The sequence below is a fragment of the Schistocerca piceifrons genome, chromosome X (assembly GCF_021461385.2).
Source record: "Schistocerca piceifrons isolate TAMUIC-IGC-003096 chromosome X, iqSchPice1.1, whole genome shotgun sequence".
In the NCBI taxonomy this organism is placed as follows: domain Eukaryota; kingdom Metazoa; phylum Arthropoda; class Insecta; order Orthoptera; family Acrididae; genus Schistocerca; species Schistocerca piceifrons.
The window spans coordinates 947,467,996-947,488,278 of NC_060149.1; positions in this window are offsets into that span (position 1 = coordinate 947,467,996).

A 20,283-nucleotide genomic window follows, 5' to 3' on the forward strand; every position below is an offset into this window, starting at 1 on the left:
GTCAAAGTGAAGGTCCAAGGGATAGAGTTAAGCTGCAGTAGTGCATCGGAATTTAATACTGATATCCCAGGAAACGGTCAAAGCAAACAAGAAACATTGAGGAGATTTACTGTTCTTGTACTTCAGTCGGCATTGTGCCTTTTGTATTAAATCGCGACGCAATTTCTGTGTTTCATCGTCAATGTGAAGGCCCAAGGGACAGAGTAAAGCTGCAGTAGTGCATCGGAATCTAATACTGATCTCCCAGGAAACGCTCAAATCAAACCAGAAACAATGAGAAGGTTTACTTATCTTGTACTTAAGTCGGAATTGTGCCTTTTGCATTAAATACCGACGCAATCTCTGTGTTTCCTCGTAAATGTGAAGGTGCAAGGGATAGTGTAAAACTGCAGTAGTGCATCGGAATCTACCACTGATCCCCTAGGAAACGAACAAAGCAAACCACTAACAATGAGAACATTTGCTCTTCTTGTACTTAAGTCGGCATTGTGCGTTTTGTATTAAATCCCAACACAATTTCTGTATTTCATCGTCAATGAGAATGTCCAGGGGATAGAGTAAAGCTGCGGTAGTGCATCGGAATCTAATACTGATCTCCCAGGAAAGGCGAAGTAAACTACAAACAATGAGAAGATTTACTCTTCTTGTACTTAATTCGGCGTTGTGCCTTTTGTATTAAATCCCGACGCAATTTATGTGTTTCATCGTCAAAGTGAATGTCCAAGGGATAGAGTTAAGCTGCAGTAGTGCATCGGAATCTAATACTGATCTCCCAGGAAACGCTCAGAGCAAACAAGAAACAATGGGGAGATTTACTGTTCTTGTACCTCAGTCGGCATTGTGCCTGTTGTATTAAAACCCGACGATATTTCTGTGTTTCATCGTCAACGCGAAAGCCCAAGGGACACAGTAAAGCTGCAGTAGTGCATCGGAATCTAATACTGATCTCCCAGGAATCGCTCAAAGCAAACCAGAGACAATGAGAAGGTATACTTTTCTTGTACATATGTCGGAATTGTGCCTTTTGCATTAAATACCGACGCAATCTCTGTGTTTCCTCGTAAATGTGAAGTTCCAAGGGATAGAGTGAAGCTGCAGTAGTGCATCGGAATCTACCACTGATTCCCTAGGAAACGCACAAAGCAAACCACTACCAATGAGAAGATTTACTCTTCGTGTACTTAAGTCGGCATTGTGCCTTTTGTATTAAATCCGTACCCAATTTCTGTAATTCATCGTCAATGAGAGAGTCCAGGGGATAGAGTAAAGCTGCAGTGGTGAATCGGAATCTAATACTGATCTCCCAGGAAACGCTCGAAGCAAACCACAAACAATGAGTAAATTTACTCTTCTTGTACTTAAGTCGGCAATGTGCCTTTTGTATTAAATCGCGACGCAATTTCTGTGTTTCATCGTCAATGACAAGGTCATAGGGATAGAGTAAAGCTGCAGTAGTGCATCGGAATCTAATACTTATCCCCCACGAAACGCTCAAAGCAAACCACAAACAATGAGAAGCTCTACTCCTCTTGTACTTAAGTCGGCATTGTGCCTTTTGTATTGAATGCAGACGCAATTTCTGTGTTTCATCGTCAATGTGAAGGTCCATGGGATAGTGTTAAGATGCAGTAGTGCATAGGAATCTAATACTGACCACCCAGGATACGCTCATATCAACCCACAAACAATGAGAAGGTCTACTCCTCTTGTACTTAAATCGACATTGTGCCATTTGTATTAATTCCCGGCGCATTATCTACGTTTCATCGTCAATGTGAAGGTACAAGGGATAGAGTAAAGCTGCAGTAGTGAATCGGAATCGAATACTGATATCCCAGGAAACGCTCAAAGCAAACCAGAAACAATGAGAAGATTTACTCTTCTTGTACTCAAGTCGGCATTGTGCCGTTTGTATTAAGTCCAGACGCAATTGCTGTGTTTCATCGCCAATGTGAACGTCTATGGGACACAGTACAGCTGCAGTAGTGCATCGGAATCTAATACTTATCTCCCACGAAACGCTCAAAGCAAACCACGAACTATGAGAATATTTTCTTTTCTTGTACGTAAGTCGGCATTGTGCCATTTGTATTCAATCCCGATGCAATTTCTCTGTATCATCGTCAATGTGAAGTACCAAGGGATAGAGCAAAGCTGCAGTAGTGCATCGGATCTTATCCTGATATCCCAGGAAACGCTCAAAGCAAACCAGAAACAATGAGAAGATTTACTCTTCTTGTACTTATGTCGACCACGTGCCTTTTGTATTAAATCGCGACGCAAATTCGGTGTTTCATCGTCAATGAGAAAGTCCAAGGGATAGAGTAATGTTGTAGTAGTGCATCGGAATCTAATACTGATCTCCCAGGAAACGCTCAAATCAAACTACAAACAATGATAAGGCATACTCTTCTTGTACTTAAGTCGGCACTGTGTCTTTTGTATTAATTCCCGACGCAATATCTGTGTTTCATCGTCAATGTAAAGGTCCAAGCGATAGGGTTAAGCTGCAGTAATGCATCGGAATCTAACACTGATCCCCTAGCAATAGCTGAAAGCAAACCAATAGCAATGTGATGATTTACTCTTCTTGTACTTTGGTCGGCATTGGGCCATTTGTATTAAATCCCAACGCAATTTCTGTGTATCATCGTCAATGTGAAGGTTCAAAGGATAGAGTATGGCTGCAGTAGTGCGTCGGAATCCAACACTGATCTCCCAGGAAACGCTAAAGCAAACCGGAAACAATGAGAAGATTAACTCTTCTTTACTTGAGTCGGCATTGTGCATTTTGTATTAAATCTCGACGCAATATCTGTGTTTCATCGTCAATGTGAGGGTCCAAGGTATAGAGGAAAGCTGCAGTAGTGCATCGGAATCTAATACTGATCTCCCAGGTAACTCTCAAACAAACCAAAAACATTGAGAAGATTTACTCTTCTTGTACTTAAGTCGGCATTGTGCCATTTGGATTATATCCCGACGCAATATCTGTGTTTCATCGCCAACGTGAACGTCCAAGGGATAGAGTAAAACTGCAGTAGTGTACAGGAATCTAATGGGTATCTCCCAGGAAACGCTCAAAGTAAATCACAATCTATGGGGAGCTTTACTCCTCTTCTGCTTAAGTCGGAATTGTGCCATTAGTATTAAATCCTGACTCAATTGCTGTGTTTCATCACCAATGTGAACGTCTAAGGGATAGAGTAAAGCTGCAGAAATGCATCGGAATCTAATACTTATCTACCAGGAAACGCTCAAAGCAAACCACAAACAATGAGAAGATTTACTCTTCTTGTACTTAGGTCGGCATTGTGCCTTTTGTATTAAATTCCGACGCAATTTCTGTGTTTCATTGTCAATGTGAAGGTCCAGGGGATAGGGTAAAGCTGCAGTAGTGCATCGGAATCTAATACTGATCTCCCAGGAAACGCTCAAAGAAAACAACTTACAATGAGAAGATTTACTCTTCTTGTCCATATGTCGTCAGTGTGTCTTTTGTATTAAAACGCGACGCAATTTCTTTTTCTTATCGTCAATGTGAAGGGCCTAGAGATAGAGTAATGCTGCAGTAAAGCATCGGAATCTAATACTGATCTCCCGGGAAAGTCTAAAATCAAACAAGAAACAATGATAAGGTATACTCTTCTTGTACTTAAGTCGGCATTGTGCCTTTTGTATTAATTCCCGACGCAATATCTATGTTTCATCGTCAATGTGAAGGTCCAAGGGATTGGGTAAAGCTGCAGTTGTGCATCGGAATCTAAAACTTATCTACCAGGTAACGCTCAAAAAAACGACAAACATTGAGAAGATTTACTCTTCTTGACTTAAGTCAGCATTGTGCCTTTAGTGTTAAATCCCGACGCAATTTCTGTGTTTCATCGTCAATGTGAAGGTCCAAGGGATAGAGTAAAGGTGCAGTAGTGCGTCGGAATCTAACACTGATCTCCCAGGAAATGCTCAAAGCAAACCACAAACAATGAGAAGATTTACTCCTCTTGTACTTATGTCGGCATTGTGTTTTTTGTATTAAATAGCGACGCTATTTATGTGTTTCATAGTCAATGTGAAGGCCCAAGGGATGGAGTAAAGCAGCAGTAGTGCATCGGAATCTTATACTGATCTCCCAGGAGACTCTCAAAGCAAACCAGAAACAATGAGGAGATTTACTCTTGTTGTACTCAAGTCGCCATTGTGCCGTTTGTATTAAATCCCGACGCAGTTGCTGTGTTTCATCGTCAATGTGAAGGTCCAAGGGATAGAGTAATGCTGTAGTAGTGCATCGGAATCTAAAACTGATCTCCCAGGAACCCTCAAATCAAACCAAAAACAATGATAAAGTATACTCCTGTTGAACTTAAGTCCGCATTGTGACTTTTGTATTAATTTCCGACGCAATTTCTGTTTCTCCTCGTCAACGTGAAGGTCCAAGGGATAGAGTAAAGCTGCAGTAGTGCATCCGAATCCAATACTTATCTCCCAGGAAACTGTCAGAGGAAACCACAATCAATGAGAAGGTTTACTCTTCTTGTACTTAATTCGGCATTGTGCCTTTTGTGTTAAATACCGACGCAATTTCTGTGTTTCATCGTCAAATTGAAGGTCCGAGGGATAGAGTTAAGCTGCAGTAGTGCATCGGAATCTAATACTTATCTCGCAGGCAACGCACAAAGCACACCACAAACAATTAGAAGATTTACTCTTCTTGTACTTAAGTCGGCATTGCGCCTATTGTATTAACTCCCGACGCAATTTCTGTGTTTCATTGTCAATGTGAAGGTCCAAGGGATGGAGTAAATCTGCAGTAGTGCATCGGAATCTAATACTGATCTCCCAGGAAACGCTCAATGCAAACCAGAAACAATGGGAAGGTATACTCTTCTTGTACTTAAGTCGGCATTGTGCCTTTTGCTTTAAATACCGACGCAATCTCTGTGTTTCCTCGTAAATGTGAAAGTCCAAGGGATAGATTAAAGCTGCAGTAGTGCATCGGAATCTACCACTGATCCCCTAGGAAACGCTTCATGTACTTAAGTCAGCATTGTGCCTTTAGTATTAAATCCCGACGCAATTTCTGTGTTTCATCTTCAATGTGAAGGTCTAAGGGATAGAGTAAAGGTGCAGTAGTGCGTCGGAATCTAACACTGATCTCCCAGGAAAAGCTCAAAGCAAACCACAAACAATGAGAAGATTTACTCTTCTTGTACATATGTCGGCATTGTGTTTTTTGTATTAAATAGCGACGCTATTTATGTGTTTCATAGTCAATGTGAAAGTCCAAGGGATGGAGTAAAGCAGCAGTAGTGCATCGGAATCTAATACTGATCTCCCAGGAAACGCCCAAAGCAAACCAGAGACAATGTGAGGATTTACTCTTCTTGTACTCAAGTAGGCATTGTGCCGTTTGTATTAAATCCCGACGCAATTGCTGTGTTTCATCGCCAATGTGAACGTCTAAAGGATAGAGTAAACCAGCAGTAGTGCATCGGAATCTAATACTTATCTACCAGGTAACGCAAAAAGCAAACCACAAACATTGAGAAGATTTACTCTTCCTGTACTTAAGTCAGCATTGTGCCTTTTGAATTACATCCCTACGCAATTTCTGTGTTACATCGTCAATGTGAAGGTCCAAGGGATAGAGTAAAGGTGCAGTAGTGCGTCGGAATCTAACACTGGTCTCCAGGAAACGCTCAAAGCAAACCAGAAAAAATGAGAAGGTCTACTCTTCTTGTACTTAAGTCGGCATTGTGCATTTTGTATTAATTCCCGACGCAATTTCTGTGTTTCATCGTCAATGTGAAGGTACAAGGGATAGAGTAAAGCTGCAGTAGTGAATCGGAATCTAATACTGATTTCCCAGGAAACGCTCAAGGCAAACTACAAACAATGAGAAGATTTACTCTTTTTGTACTCAATTTGGCATTGTGCCGCTTGTATTAAATCCCGACGCAATTGCTGTGTTTCATCGCCAGTGTGAACGTCTAAGGGATAGAGAAAAGCTGCAGTAGTGCATCGGAATCTAATACAGGTGTTCCAGGTAACGCACAAAACAAACCACAAACAATGACAAGGTTTACTATTCTTGTACTTAAGTCGGCATTGTGCCTTTTGTATTAAAACTCGACGCAATATCTGTGTTTCAACGTCAATGTGAAGGTGCAAGGGATTGAATGAAGGTGCAGTAGTGCATCGGAATCTAATACTTATCTCCCAGGAAACGCTCAAAGCAAACCAAACACATTGAGAGGATTTACTCTTCATGTACTAAAGTCGTCATTGTGCCTTTTGTATTAAATCCCGACGCAATTTCTGCGTTTCATCGCCAAAGTGAACGTACAGGGGACAGAGCGAACCTGCAGTAGTGCATCGGAATCTAATACTTATCTCCCAAGAGACGTTCAAAGCAAACCACATACAATGAGAAGATTTACTCCTCTTGTACTTAAGTCAGCATTGTGCCTTTTGAATTATATCCCGACGCAATTTCTGTGTTTGATCGTCAATGTGAAGGTGCAAGGGATAGAAAAAAGCTGTAGTAGTGCATCGGAATCTACACTCCTGGAAATTGAAATAAGAACACCGTGAATTCATTGTCCCAGGAAGGGGAAACTTTATTGACACATTCTTGGGGTCAGATACATCACATGATCACACTGACAGAACCACAGGCACATAGACACAGGCAACAGAGCTTGCACAATGTCGGCACTAGTACAGTGTATATCCACCTTTCGCAGCAATGCAGGCTGCTATTCTCCCATGGAGACGATCGTAGAGATGCTGGATGTAGTCCTGTGGAACGGCTTGCCATGCCATTCCCACCTAGCGCCTCAGTAGGACCAGCGTTCGTGCTGACGTGCAGACCGCGTGAGACGACGCTTCATCCAGTCCTAAACATGCTCAATGGGGGACAGATCCGGAGATCTTGCTGGCCAGGGTAGTTGACTTACACCTTCTAGAGCACGTTGGGTGGCACGGGATACATGCGGACGTGCATTGTCCTGTTGGAACAGTAAGTTCCCTTGCAGGTCTAGGAATGGTAGAACGATGGGTTCGATGACGGTTTGGATGTACCGTGCACTATTCAGTGTCCCCTCGACGATCACCAGTAGTGTACGGCCAGTGTAGGAGATCGCTCCCCACACCATGATGCCGGGTGTTGGCCCTGTGTGCCTCGGTCGTATGCAGTCCTGATTGTGGCGCTCACCTGCACGGCGCCAAACACGCATACGACCATCATTGGCACCAAGGCAGAAGCGACTCTCATCGCTGAAGACGACACGTCTCCATTCGTAACTCCATTCACGCCTGTCGCGACACCACTGGAGACGGGCTGCACGATGTTGGGGCGTGAGCGGACGACGGCCTAACAGTGTGCGGGACCGTAGCCCAGCTTCATGGAGACGGTTGCGAATGGTCCTCGCCGATACCCCAGGAGCAACAGTGTCCCTAATTAGCTGGGAAGTGGCGGTGCGGTCCCCTACGGCACTGCGTAGGATCCTACGGTCTTGGCGTGCATCCGTGCGTCGCTGCGGTCCGGTCCCAGGTCGACGGGCACGTGCACCTTCCGCCGACCACTGGCGACAACATCGATGTACTGTGGAGACCTCACGCCCAACGTGTTGAGCAATTCGGCGGTACGTCCACCCGGCCTCCCGCATGCCCACTATACGCCCTCGCTCAAAGTCCGTTAACTGCACATACGGTTCACGTCCACGCTGTCGCGCCATGCTACCAGTGTTAAAGACTGCGACGGAGCTCCGTATGCCACGGCAAACTAGCTGACACTGACGGCGGCGGTGCACAAATGCTGCGCAGCTAGCGCCATTCGACGGCCAACACCGCGGTTCCTGGTGTGTCCGCTGTGCTGTGCGTGTGATCATTGCTTGTACAGCCCTCTCGCAGTGTCCGGAGCAAGTATGGTGGGTCTGACACACCGGTGTCAATGTGTTCTATTTCCATTTCCAGGAGTGTACCAAGTTACGCTCAAAACAAACCACAAACAATGAGATGATTTACTCATCTTGTACTTAAGTCGTCATTGTGCCTTTTGTATTAAATCCCGACGCAATTTCTGTGTTTCATCGTCAATGTGAAGGTCCAAGGGATAGAGTAAAGCTGCAGTAGTGCATCAGAATCTAATACTGATCTCCCAGGAAAAGCTCAAACCAAACCACAAATAATGAGAAGCTTTACTCTTCTTGTACTTAAGTTGGCATTGTGCCTTTTGTATTACATCACGACGCAATTTCTTCGATTCATCGTCAATGTGAAGGTACAAGGGATAGAGTAAAGCTGCAGTAGTGCAACGGAAACTAATACTGATCTCCCAGGAAAAGCTCAAAGCAAACCACAAATAATGAGAAGATTTACTCTTCTTGTACTTATGTCGGCATTGTGTCTTTTGTATTAAATAGCGACGCAATATCTGTGTTTCATCGTCAATGTGAAGGTCCAAGGAATAGAGTAATGCTGTTGCAGTGCATCGGAATCTAATACTGATCTCGCAGGAAACGCTCAAATCAAACCAGAAACAGTGATAAGGTATACTCTTCGTGTACTTACGTAAGCATTGTGACTTTTGTATTAAATCCCGACGCAATTACTGTGTTTCATCGTCAATGTGAAGGTCCAAGGGATAGAGATAAGCTGCAGTAGTGCATCGGAATCTTATACTGATCTCCCAGGATACGCTCAAAGCAAACCAGAAACAATGAGAAGATTTACTCTTCTTGTACTTAAGTCGGCGTTGCGCCTTTTGTATTAAATCCCGACGCTAATTCTGCGTTTCATCGTCAATTTGAAGGTCTAAGGGATAGAGTAAATCAGCAGTAGTGCATCGGAATCTAATACTGATCTCCCAGGAAACGCTCAAAGCAAACCAGAAACAATGAGAAGAGTTACTCTTCTTGTACTTAAGTCGGCATTGTGCCTTTTGCATTAAATGCCGACGCAATCACTGTGTTTCCTCGCCATTGTGAAGGTCCAAGGGATTGATTAAAGCTGCAGTAGTGCATCGGAATCTAACACTGATCCCCTTGCAAACGCTCAAAACAAACCACTAACAAGGAGAAGATTTGCTCTTCTTGTACTTAAGTCGGCATTGCGCCTTTTCTATTAAATCACGACGCTAATTCTGTGTTTCATCGTCAATGTGAAGGTCCAAGGGATAAAGAAAGACTGCATTAGTGCATAGGAATGTAATACCGATCTCCCGGGAAACGCTCAGAGCAAACCACAAACAATGAGAAGATTTACTCTTCTTGTACTTACGTCGGCATTGTGCTTTTGTATTACATCGCAACGCAATTTCTGTGTATCATCGTCAATGTGAACTTCCAAGGGATAGAGAAATGCTGCAGTAGTGCATCCGAATCTAATACTGATCTCACAGGAAACGCTCAAATCAAACCAGAAACAATGATATGGTATACTCTTCTTGTACTTAAGTCGGCATTGTGCCATTTGTATTAAATCACGACGCAATTTCCGTGTTTCATCGTCAATGTGAAGGTCCAAGGCATAGAGTAAAGGTGCAGTAGTGCATCGGAATCTTATACTGATCTGCCAGGAGACGCTCAAAGCAAACCAGAAACAATGAGGAGATTTACTCTTCTTGTACGGAAGTCGCCATAGTGCCGTTTGTATTAAATCCCGACGCAATTGCTGTGTTTCATCGCCAATGTGAACGTCTAAGGGATAGAGTAATGCTGTAGTATTGCATCGGAATCTAAAACTGATCTCCCAGGAACGCTCAAATCAAACCAAAAACAATGATAAAATATACTCTTCTTGAACTTAAGTCGGCATTGTGACTTTTGTATTAATTTCCGACGCCGTTTTCTGTGTCTCCTCGTCAACGTGAAGGTCCAAGGGATAGAGTAAAGCTGCAGTAGTGCATCCGAATCCAATACTTATCTCCCAGGAAACTGTCAAAGGAAACAACAAACAATGAGAAGATTTACTCTTCTTGTAGTTAATTCGGCATTGTGCCTTTTGTATTAAATACCGACGCAATTTCTGTGTTTCATCGTCAAATTGAAGGTCCAAGGGATAGAGTTAAGCTGCAGTAGTGCATCGGAATCTAATACTTATCTCCCTCGAAACGCTCAAAGCAAACCACGAACTATGAGAATATTTTCTTTTCTTGCACGTAAGTCGGCATTGTGCCATTTGTATTCAATCCCGATGCAATTTCTCTGTATCATCGTCAATGTGAAGTACCAAGGGATAGAGCAAAGCTGCAGTAGGGCATCGGATCTTATCCTGATCTCCCAGGAAACGTTCAAAGCAAACCAAAAACTTTGAGAAGATTTACTCTTCTTGTACTTATGTCGACCACGTGCCTTTTGTATTAAATCGCGACGCAATTTCGGTGTTTGATCGTCAATGTGAAGGTCCAAGCGATAGAGTAATGCTGTAGTAGTGCATCGGAATCCAATACTGATCTCCCAGGAAACGCTCAAATCAAACTACAAACAATGATAGGGTATACTATTCTTGTACTTACGTCGGCATTGTGACTTTTGCATTAATTCCCGACGCAATTTCTGTGTTTCATCGTCAATGTGAAGGTCCAAGGGATAGTATAAAGCTGCAGTAGTGCATCCAAATCTAATACTTATCTCCCAGGAAACTCTCAAAGCAACCACAAATAATGAGAAGATTTACTCTTATTGAACTTAATTCGGCATTGTGCCTTTTGTATTAAATCCCGACGCAATTTATATGTTACGTCGTCAAAGTGAACTTCCAAGGGATAGAGTTAAGCTGCAGTAGTGCATCGGAATCTAATACTGATCTCCCAGGAAACGCTCAGAGCCAAAAGAAACAATCCGGAGATTTACTCTTCTTGTACTTAAGTTGGCATTGTGCCTTTTGTATTAAATCCCTACCCAATTTCTGTAATTCATCGTCAATGAGAAGGTCCCAGGGATAGAGTAAGGCTCCAGAAGTGCATCGGAATCTAATATTGATCTCCCAGGAAACGCTCAAAGCAAACCACAAACAATGAGAAGATTTACTCTTTTTGTACTTAAGTAGGCATTGTGCCTTTTGTGTTAAATCCCGACGCTATTTCTGTGTTTCATCGTCATTTTGAAGGTCCAAGGGATAGAGTAAGGCAGCAGTAGTGCATCGGAATCCAATACTGATCTCCCAGGAAACGCTCAAATCAAACTACAAACAATGATAAGGTATACTCTTCTTATACTTAAGTCGGTATTGTGACTTTTGCATTAATTCCCGACGCAATTTCTGTGCATCATCGTCAATGTGAAGGTCCAAGTGATAGAATAAAGCTGCAGTAGTGCATCCAAATCTAATACTTATCTCCCAGGAAACTCTCAAAGCAACCACAAACAATGAGAACATATACTCGTCTTGAATTTAATTCGGCATTGTGCCATTTGTATTAAATCCCGTCGCAATTTATGTGTTTCATTGTCAAAGTGAACGTCCAAGGGATAGAGTTAAGCTGCAGTATTGCATCGGAATCTAATACTGATCTCCCAGGAAACGCTCAGAGCAAATCAAAGAAACAATGGGGAGATTTACTGTGCTTGTACTTCAGTCGGCATTGTGCCTTTTGTATTAAAACCCGACGATATTTCTGTCTTTCATCGTCAATGTGAAACCCCAAGGGACACAGTAAAGCTGCAGTAGTGCATCGGAATCTAATACTGATCTCCCAGGTATCGCTCAAAGCAAACCAGAGACAATGAGAAGGTTTACTTTTCTTGTACTTAAGTCGGAATTGTGGCTTTTGCATTAAATACCGACGCAATCTCTGTGTTTCCTCGTAAATGTGAAGTTCCAAGGGATAGAGTGAAGCTGCAGTAGTGCATCGGAATCTACCAGTGATCCCCTAGGAAACGCACAAAGCAAACCACTAACAATGAGCACATTTACTCTTCTTGTACTTAAGTCGGCATTGTGCCTTTTGTATTAAATCCCTACCCAATTTCTGTAATTCAGCGTCAATGAGAGAATCCAGGAGACAGAGTAAAGCTGCAGTGGTGCATCGGAATCTAATACTGATATCCCAGGAAAGGCAATGTAAACTGCAAACAATGAGAAGATTTACTCTTCTTTTACTTAGGTCGGCATTGTGCATTTTGTATTAAATCCCGATGCAATGTCTGTGTCTCAACGTCAATGTGAAGGTCCAAGGGATAGAGTAAAGCTGCTGTAGTGCATCGGAATCTTACGCTGATCCCCTAGGAATGGCTCACAGCAAACCACTAGCAATGAGAAGATTTACTTTTCTTGCACATAAGTCGGCATTGTGCGTTTTGTATTAAATCCCAACGCAATTTCTGTGTTTCATCGTCAATATGAAGGTACAAGGGATTGAGTAAGACTGCAGTGGTGCATCGGAATCTAATACTGATCTCCCAGGAAACGCTCAAAGGAAACCACAAACAATGAGAAGATTTACTGTTCTTGTACTTATGTCGGCTTTGTGCCTTTTGTATTATATCCCGACACAGTTTCTGTGTGTCATCGTCAATCTGATTTTCCAAGGGATAGAGTAAAGCTGCAGTAGTGCGCCGGAATCTAAACCTGATCTCCCAGGACACGCTCAAAGCAAACCAGAAACAATGAGAAGATTAACTCTTCTTGTACTTAAGTCGGAATTGTGCCTTTTGTATTAAATCCCGACGCAGTTTCTGTGTTACATCGTCAATGTGAAGGTCCTAGGGATAGAGTAAAGCTGCAGTAGTGCATCTGAATCTAATACATATCCCCCATGAAACGCTCAAAGCAAACCCCAACAATGAGAAGCATTACTCTTCTTGTACTTAAGTCGGCATTGTGCCTTTTGTATTAAATGCAGACGCAATTTCTATGTTTCATCGTCAATGTGAAAGTCCAAGGGATATCGTTAAGCTGCAGTAGTGCATTGGAATCTAATACTGACATCCCAGGAAACGCTCAAAGCAAACCAGAAACAATGAGAAGGTCTCCTCCTCTTGTACTTAAGTCGGCATTGTGCCTTTTGTAATTATTGCAGAAGCAATTTCTGTGTTTCATCGTCAATATGAGGGTACAAGGGATAGAGTAAAGCTGCAGTAGTGCATCAGTATCTAATAGTGATCTCAAAGGAAAAGCGCAAAGCAAAGCACAAACAATGAAAAGATTTACTCTTCTTGTACTGAACTCGGCATTGTGCCTTTTGTATTAGATCCCGACGCTATTTCTGTGTTTCATCGACAATTTGAAGGTCCAAGGGATAGAGTAAAACAGCAGTAGTGCATCGGAATCTAATACTGATCTAGCAGGAAACGCTCAAAGCAAACAAGAAACAATGTGAAGATTTACTCTTCTTGTACTCAAGTCGGCATTGTGAAGTTTGTATTGAATCCCGACGCAGTTTCTGTGTTTCATCGACAATGTGAAGGTCCAAGGGATAGAGTAGGGCTACAGTAGTGAATCTGAATCTAATACTGATCTCCCAGGAAATGCACAAAGCAAACCACAAACAATGAGAAGAATTACTCTTCTTGTACTTATGTCGGCATTGTGCCTTTTGTATTAAATCCCGACGCAGTTTCTGTATTTCAGCGTCAATGTGAATGTCCTAGGAATAGAGTAAAACTGCAGTAGTGCATCGGAATCTAATACAGGTGTTCCAGGTAACGCACAAAACAAACCACAAACAATGACAAGGTTTACTATTCTTGTAGTTAAGTCGGCATTGTGCCTTTTGTATTAAAACTCGACGCAATATCTGTGTTTCAACGTCAATGTGAAGGTGCAAGGGATTGAGTAAAGGTGCAGTAGTGCATCGGAATCTAATACTTATCTCCCAGGAAACGCTCAAAGCAAACCAAAAACATTGAGAGGATTTACTCTTCATGTACTAAAGTCGTCATTGTGCCTTTTGTATTAAATCCCGACGCAATTTCTGCGTTTCATCGCCAAAGTGAACGTACAGGGGACAGAGCGAACCTGCAGTAGTGCATCGGAATCTAATACTTATCTCCCAAGAGACGTTCAAAGCAAACCACATACAATGAGAAGATTTACTCCTCTTGTACTTAAGTCAGCATTGTGCCTTTTGTATTAAATCCCGACGCAATTTCTGTGTTTCATCGTCAATGTGAAGGTCCAGGGGATAGTGTAAAGGTATAGTAGTGCGTCGGAATCTGATCTCCCAGGAAACGCTCAAAGCAAACCACAAACAATGAGAAGCTTTACTCTTCTTCTACTTAAGTCGGCATAGTGCTTTTTGTATTAAATACCGAAGCAATTTCTGTGTTTCATCGACAATGTGAAGGTCCAAGGAATAGAGTAAAGCTGCAGTAGTGCATCGGATTCTAGTACCGATCTCCCAGGAAACGCTAAAAAAGCAAACAAAAACATTGAGAAGATTTACTCTTCTTGCACTGAAGTCGGCATTGTGCCTTTTGAATTAAATCCCGACGCAATTTCTGTGTTTCATCGCCAATGTGAACGTCCAAAAGATAGAGTTAAGCTGCAGTAGTGCATCGGAATCTTATACTGATCTCCCAGGAGACGCTCAAAGCAAACCAGAAACAATGAGGAGATTTACTCTTCTTGTACTGAAGTCGCCATAGTGCCGTTTGTATTAAATCCCGACGCAATTGCTGTGTTTCATCGCCAATGTGAACGTCTAAGGGATAGAGTAAAGCTGCAGTTGTGCATCGGAATCTAATACTTATCTACCAGGAAACGCTGAAAGCAATCCACAAACATTGAGAAGAATTACTCTTCTTGTACTTAAGTCGGCATTGTGCCTTTTGTATTTAATTCCGACACAATTTCTGTGTTTCATCGTCAATGCGAAGGTCCAAGGGATAGAGTAAAGCTGCAGAAGTGCATCGGAATCTAATACTGATCACCCAGGAAACGCTCAAAGCAAACCACAAACAATGAGAAGATTTACTCTTCCTGTACTTATGTCGGCCATGTATGTTTTGTGTTAAATCGTGACGCAATTTCTGTGTTTCATCGTCAATGTGAAGGTCCAAGGGATAGAGTAATGCTGTAGTAGTGCATCGGAATCTAAAACTGATCTCCCAGGAACGATCAATTCAAACCAAAATCAATGATAAAGTATACTCTTCTTGAACTTAAGTCGGCATTGTGACTTTTGTATTAATTTCCGACGCCGTTTCTGTGTCTCCTCGTCAACGTGAAGGTCCAAGGGATAGAGTAAAGCTGCAGTAGTGCATCCGAATCCAATACTTATCTCCCAGGAACCTGTCAAACGAAACAACAAACAATGAGAAGATTTACTCTTCTTGTACTGAATTCGGCATTGTGCCTTTTGTATTAAATACCGACGCAATTTCTGTGTTTCATCGTCAAATTGAAGGTCCAAGGGATAGAGTTAAGCTGCAGTAGTGCATCGGAATCTAATACTTATCTCGCAGGCAACGCGCAAAGCACACCACAAACAATAAGAAGATTTACTCTTCCTGTACTTAAGTCGGCATTGTGCCTATTGTATTAAATCCCGACGCAATTTCTGTGTTTCATTGTCAATGTGAAGGTCCAAGGGATGGAGTAAATCTGCAGTAGTGCATCGGAATCTAATACTGATCTCCCAGGAAACGCTCAATGCAAACCAGAAACAATGAGAAGGTATTCTCTTCTTGTACTTAAGTCGGCATTGTGCCTTTTGCTTTAAATACCGACGCAATCTCTGTGTTTCCTCGTAAATGTGAAAGTCCAAGGGATAGATTAAAGCTGCAGTAGTGCATCGGAATCTACCACTGCTCACCTAGGAAACGCTTCTTGTACATAAGTCAGCATTGTGCCTTAGTATTAAATCCCGACGCAATTTCTGTGTTTCATCGTCAATGTGAAGGTCCAAGGGATAGAGTAAAGGTGCAGTAGTGCGTCGGAATCTAACACTGATCTCCCAGGAAAAGCTTAAAGCAAACCGCAAACAATGAGAAGATTTACTCTTCTTGTACTTATGTCGGCATTGTGTTTTTTGTATTAAATAGCGACGCTATTTATGTGTTTCATAGTCAATGAGAAGGTCCAGGGGATGGAGTAAAGCAGCAGTAGTGCATCGGAATCTAATACTGATCTCCCAGGAAACGCTCAAAGCAAACCAGAGTCAATGTGAGGATTTACTCTTCTTGTACTCAAGTAGGCATTGTGCCGTTTGTAATAAATCCCGACGCAATTGCTGTGTTTCATCGCCAATGTGAACGTTTAAAGGGTAGAGTAAACCAGCAGTAGTGCATCGGAATCTAATACTTATCTACCAGGTAACGCTCAAAGCAAACCACAAACATTGAGAAGATTTACTCTTCCTGTACTTAAGTCAGCATTGTGCCTTTTGAATTATATCCCGACGCAATTTCTGTGTTTCATCGTCAATGTGAAGGTGCAAGGGATAGAAAAAAGCTGCAGTAGTGCATCGGAATCTACACTCCTGGAAATTGAAATAAGAACACCGTGAATTCATTGTCCCAGGAAGGGGAAACTTTATTGACACATTCTTGGGGTCAGATACATCACATGATCACACTGACAGAACCACAGGCACATAGACACAGGCAACAGAGCTTGCACAATGTCGGCACTAGTACAGTGTATATCCACCTTTCGCAGCAATGCAGGCTGCTATTCTCCCATGGAGACGATCGTAGAGATGCTGGATGTAGTCCTGTGGAACGGCTTGCCATGCCATTCCCACCTGGCGCCTCAGTAGGACCAGCGTTCGTGCTGACGTGCAGACCGCGTGAGACGACGCTTCATCCAGTCCTAAACATGCTCAATGGGGGACAGATCCGGAGATCTTGCTGGCCAGGGTAGTTGACTTACACCTTCTAGAGCACGTTGGGTGGCACGGGATACATGCGGACGTGCATTGTCCTGTTGGAACAGTAAGTTCCCTTGCAGGTCTAGGAATGGTAGAACGATGGGTTCGATGACGGTTTGGATGTACCGTGCACTATTCAGTGTCCCCTCGACGATCACCAGTAGTGTACGGCCAGTGTAGGAGATCGCTCCCCACACCATGATGCCGGGTGTTGGCCCTGTGTGCCTCGGTCGTATGCAGTCCTGATTGTGGCGCTCACCTGCACGGCGCCAAACACGCATACGACCATCATTGGCACCAAGGCAGAAGCGACTCTCATCGCTGAAGACGACACGTCTCCATTCGTAACTCCATTCACGCCTGTCGCGACACCACTGGAGACGGGCTGCACGATGTTGGGGCGTGAGCGGACGACGGCCTAACAGTGTGCGGGACCGTAGCCCAGCTTCATGGAGACGGTTGCGAATGGTCCTCGCCGATACCCCAGGAGCAACAGTGTCCCTAATTAGCTGGGAAGTGGCGGTGCGGTCCCCTACGGCACTGCGTAGGATCCTACGGTCTTGGCGTGCATCCGTGCGTCGCTGCGGTCCGGTCCCAGGTCGACGGGCACGTGCACCTTCCGCCGACCACTGGCGACAACATCGATGTACTGTGGAGACCTCACGCCCAACGTGTTGAGCAATTCGGCGGTACGTCCACCCGGCCTCCCGCATGCCCACTATACGCCCTCGCTCAAAGTCCGTTAACTGCACATACGGTTCACGTCCACGCTGTCGCGCCATGCTACCAGTGTTAAAGACTGCGACGGAGCTCCGTATGCCACGGCAAACTAGCTGACACTGACGGCGGCGGTGCACAAATGCTGCGCAGCTAGCGCCATTCGACGGCCAACACCGCGGTTCCTGGTGTGTCCGCTGTGCCGTGCGTGTGATCATTGCTTGTACAGCCCTCTCGCAGTGTCCGGAGCAAGTATGGTGGGTCTGACACACCGGTGTCAATGTGTTCTATTTTCCATTTCCAGGAGTGTACCAGGTTACGCTCAAAACAAACCACAAACAATGAGATGATTTACTCATCTTGTACTTAAGTCGTCATTGTGCCTTTTGTATTAAATCCCGACGCAATTTCTGTGTTTCATCGTCAATGTGAAGGTCCAAGGGATAGAGTAAAGCTGCAGTAGTGCATCAGAATCTAATACTGATCTCCCAGGAAAAGCTCAAACCAAACCACAAATAATGAGAAGCTTTACTCTTCTTGTACTTAAGTTGGCATTTGGCCTTTTGTATTACATCACGACGCAATTTCTTCGATTCATCGTCAATGTGAAGGTACAAGGGATAGAGTAAAGCTGCAGTAGTGCAACGGAAACTAATACTGATCTCCCAGGAAAAGCTCAAAGCAAACCACAAATAATGAGAAGATTTACTCTTCTTGTACTTGTGTCGGCATTGTGTCTTTTGTATTAAATAGCGACGCAATATCTGTGTTTCATCGTCAATGTGAAGGTCCAAGGAATAGAGTGATGCTGTTGCAGTGCATCGGAATCTAATACTGATCTCGCAGGAAACGCTGAAATCAAACCAGAAACAGTGATAAGGTATACTCTTCGTGTACTTACGTAAGCATTGTGACTTTTGTATTAAATCCCGACGCAATTACTGTGTTTCATCGTCAATGTGAAGTTCCAAGGGATAGAGATAAGCTGCAGTAGTGCATCGGAATCTTATACTGATCTCCCAGGATACGCTCAAAGCAAACCAGAAACAATGAGAAGATTTACTCTTCTTGTACTTAAGTCGGCGTTGTGCCTTTTGTATTAAATCCCGACGCTAATTCTGCGTTTCATCGTCAATTAGAAGGTCTAAGGGATAGAGTAAATCAGCAGTAGTGCATCGGAATCTAATACTGATCTCCCAGGAAACGCTCAAAGCAAACCAGAAACAATGAGAAGAGTTACTCTTCTTGTACTTAAGTCGGCATTGTGCCTTTTGCATTAAATGCCGACGCAATCACTGTGTTTCCTCGCCATTGTGAAGGTCCAAGGGATTGATTAAAGCTGCAGTAGTGCATCGGAATCTAACACTGATCCCCTTGCAAACGCTCAAAACAAACCACTAACAAGGAGAAGATTTGCTCTTCTTGTACTTAAGTCGGCATTGCGCCTTTTGAATTAAATCACGACGCTAATTCTGTGTTTCATCGTCAATGTGAAGGTCCAAGGGATAAAGAAAGACTGCAGTAGTGCATCGGAATGTAATACCGATCTCCCGGGAAACGCTCAAAGCAAACCACAAACAATGAGAAGATTTACTCTTCTTGTACTTACGTCGGCATTGTGCTTTTGTATTACATCGCAACGCAATTTCTGTGTATCATCGTCAATGTGAAGGTCCAAGGGATAGAGAAATGCTGCAGTAGTGCATCCGAATCTAATACTGATCTCACAGGAAACGCTCAAATCAAACCAGAAACAATGATAAGGTATACTCTTCTTGTACTTAAGTCGGCATTGTGCAATTTGTATTAAATCACGACGCAATTTCAGTGTTTCATCGTCAATGTGAAAGTCCAAGGGATAGAGTAATGCTCCTGTAGTGCAACAGAATCTAATACTTATCTCCCAGGAAACTCTCATAGCAAACCACAAACAATGAAAAGATTTACTCTTGTTGTACTTAAGTCGGCACTGTGTCTTTTGTATTAATTCCCGACGCAATATCTGTGTTTCATCGTCAATGTAAAGGTCCAAGCGATAGGGTTAAGCTGCAGTAATGCATCGGAATCTAACACTGATCCCCTAGCAATAGCTGAAAGCAAACCAATAGCAATGTGATGATTTACTCTTCTTGTACTTTAGTCGGCATTGGGCCATTTGTATTAAATCCCAACGCAATTTCTGTGTATCATCGTCAATGTGAAGGTTCAAAGGATAGAGTATGGCTGCAGTAGTGCGTCGGAATCCAACACTGATCTCCCAGGAAACGCTAAAGCAAACCGGAAACAATGAGAAGATTAACTCTTCTTTACTTGAGTCGGCATTGTGCATTTTGTATTAAATCTCGACGCAATTTCTGTGTTTCATCGTCAATGTGAAGGTCCAAGGTATAGAGGAAAGCTGCAGTAGTGCATCGGAATCTAATACTGATCTCCCAGGTAACGCTCAAACAAACCAAAAACATTGAGAAGATTTACTCTTCTTGTACTTAAGTCGGCATTGTGCCATTTGGATTATATCCCGACGCAATATCTGTGTTTCATCGCCAACGTGAACGTCCAAGGGATAGAGTAAAACTGCAGTAGTGTACAGGAATCTAATGGGTATCTCCCAGGAAACGCTCAAAGTAAATCACAATCTATGGGGAGCTTTACTCCTCTTCTGCTTAAGTCGGCATTGTGCCATTAGTATTAAATCCTGACTCAATTGCTGTGTTTCATCACCAATGTGAACGTCCAAGGGATAGAGTAAAGCT